Source organism: Staurois parvus, unplaced genomic scaffold (assembly GCF_062004578.1).
Source record: "Staurois parvus isolate SC_StPar_1 unplaced genomic scaffold, SC_StPar_1.0 ptg000462l, whole genome shotgun sequence".
NCBI classification, from domain to species: domain Eukaryota; kingdom Metazoa; phylum Chordata; class Amphibia; order Anura; family Ranidae; genus Staurois; species Staurois parvus.
Window position 1 is genome coordinate 301,273 of NW_028318258.1, and position 3,112 is coordinate 304,384.

A 3,112-nucleotide genomic window follows, 5' to 3' on the forward strand; every position below is an offset into this window, starting at 1 on the left:
CTGAATAGCTGAAGATAAAAGAAAAGAAAGAATAATTGTTGCAGAGCTGGCCATCACAGAAACATTGATAATGGTAATGCTGATGATGATAAAAGGTCAATTTAACCAACTTGCTGGTTTATTACATTTTTTATTGACAGCAAGGGCAAAATCTCCTCTTTTCAGATCCCAGTTTTCCCCCCTCCACTAAGTCTCACCACTTCTGCTGCATTCAACGGTATATAAAGTATAAATGGAATATTCCACAGGTGAACAGGGAACCTCCTGATAATGGCTCTGGTGGGTAAGCAGAGTTGAGAATTTAGGTACAAAACTGGTGTCACTGGTAGTGTAACTCAAATTTTATTTCTTTAATATAATATTAGCTTCCATAGTGGAGTTAGGTCCCTTTTACAGTTTTGCCAATGCTGATCTGTTCCCACTGTTGAATGCTACATTATCCTATTATTTGGCAGTGAAGAACTCCTCCTGTTGTTTCTAGGAGGAGGTAAGGAAGAGTGGAGTCCCCAGTTTTCATCAATGGCAGTAGCACCTACATCAACACAAGGCAACTTGTGAAAACTGATGACACCATGAAAAAACAACACTTGGCTGGCACAAATAGACAATGAGTGGAGGGACCTGGCAGGGAGAGAAGGTGGAGAAATGCTCCCAATGCAATAAGTGTTATTGGCTCTTCCAAAGACACAAACCAGTCATTTGGATACGTTGCAAAAATGTAATTTTATTAAATGCATTACGGTTACTGCATATAGCATGTTGTATACGCCAAGTGGCCTGAAGAATAAATTCACCTTTTGTAACATGCTACATGTTACACCCATATTCAGGGTGTAACATGTTATGAAAGGACCGGTCGCTGCTCCCATCTGGCTTTTTTAGATGTTTTTTGGCAAAGTCTAATCTGGCTTTTCTATTTTTCGGGCTTTCCATTAGGATTATTATTATACAGTATTTATATAGCGCCAAAAGGTTTGCTCAGCGCTGTACATTGTAGTGGGGGACAGTACATGGGACAATACAGTAACAAAACAATACATGAGGGGTTCGAGGGCTCTGCTCTTATTATATAACTATAGCTTGAATATGTTTTGGTAAATACCTGAAAAATAAAATTGTGTGCAAATATATATGAACCTAACTGTACAGTTGAAATTGCCCTGAAATTTGCTTTTGTTGAGAATAGACTGGGTGTCTTCATCTTTTGCTGTATAGAAATAATTTTTTTAAATGCCATTAAAGAATTCTGTAGATATAGGAAGAGATAGTCCGGCGGGAGCACACCTGACCCAACCTGTGTAATTAGCTGGTAACATCCCCCTCCCAGGGGTGGAGTGAAACATGTTGGGGCATGGCTTGGATAAATCAAGTTGAGGCTTCTTTTATCTGCTAACCATTCATGCCAGGCAAGGTGTGTGGCCTCCGGGCAAACTTTTCTTATTTCTACAGCATGCTTTGGGTCTGGACGAACTTTTCCCCAGCCTGCACCTTCACTAGTCAGTGGAATCCAATTCATCGGACCTTGTTAGCCTGAGTGGGGGCCACTAAGCATTTATTGTGTACCATTAAGGAATATTGTAATTGTTCTCTTACAGCATATTTAGATATATGAGTAACATCCTTGTACAGCATGTAACCCTTTACTAATGCAGCTCAGGGTTATCCAGAAATACAAATAAACCGTGCAGCTACTGACTGTTGCAATATAGAGGAAGCAACATCATGTGTCTCAGCATCCTGCAGACAAATGAGGACTGCGAGGGGTTAATGCTGCAGGGAGGCTGTCTAGGCTTAAGGTTGGACCAACAGACAAGGCCAATGGAGGCAGACTGCCTAGGAATGGGATCGTTTAGTTAATTGCACCCATAGAGTCCCACCTCCCCAACCTCTCAGCTCTCCTCTCTTCCTTCATCCCTTTTTCCATACCAAAAATCACGCAGCAGCAATTTTTCTCTACCCTCACTGACGCAGCATCAAATTTTGCTTCCAGTGACACCACAGACATAGGGGCATTTTTTTCTTCCACTAATACTACCAACACAGGGACACTTTTTCCTTCTGGTGACCCAAACAACACAGGGGAATTTGTTATCACAATGATGCCAGTGTATTTCTTCCTTTGCTCACATTTTACTGCATAACAGAATGTGCAACTCTATTAAACTCTTCAGTTCAACTATCACTATTTTAGTGCATGCCACAAGCATTACATGTTACGGCTTGGTGCTGTATGCACTGCAGGGGAGTATTTACCACGAGACAAACAAGGTGTTTGCCTTGGGCGGCATTTTCAGGGGGGAGGTGCCACCCCCCCAGAGAAGAGGGGTCACACGTGAGGATAGGGACCCAGTGAGACACTGCATGAGCTCTGCTCCATCACTGACAGCTGTGTGCTGTCCAGTGGAACAATAGAGAGCCGGCCATGGGACCTGCTGTACTGAGTTCATCTCACCTCCCTCACCACCATTAACTGCCCAGACTCGATCCTTCAGACATGCCCACCTCACACATTGGTAGTCATGCGACCAGTGGTGGGATGGACATTTCAGTTGGTATACAGGGATCACTGAGAGAAGGCTGCTGGACATGACAGGCGGCTGTCTGGGGAGGTGCAGGAAGATGGCGGCCTACAGGGAAGACGAGTGCTGTTGCTGCTGCTGTGAGAAGAGGGAGAGCTGCACCCCAGAGGAGCTGGTGAGATCCATCCAACCCCCATCACACCCTGTGTACACCCAGCCTGCAATTTTTCACCACCCATCACACCCCTCTATTGTGTACAGCCACAACTGATACCCTGGAGACTAACATACACTTCATTACATCCCACCATACCCTGTATACACTCATCATACCTTGCACACACCCATTACACCTGATACCCTACAGACCAATGTAAAGCCATCCACTCCCTGCAGAGACCTGACACCACCCAACACTCCCCATTACACCTATCACACCCCAACATACCCTGCCAGCACCACTCACCACATATCCCACCCTACTATTCCTGCTTACACCTATCACACCCTTCCTACAGCTAAGGCCTCCCATCCTACTCTGTGTATACCCATCACGTCCCATAATACACTGCATACACCCCTCCTTCATTGTC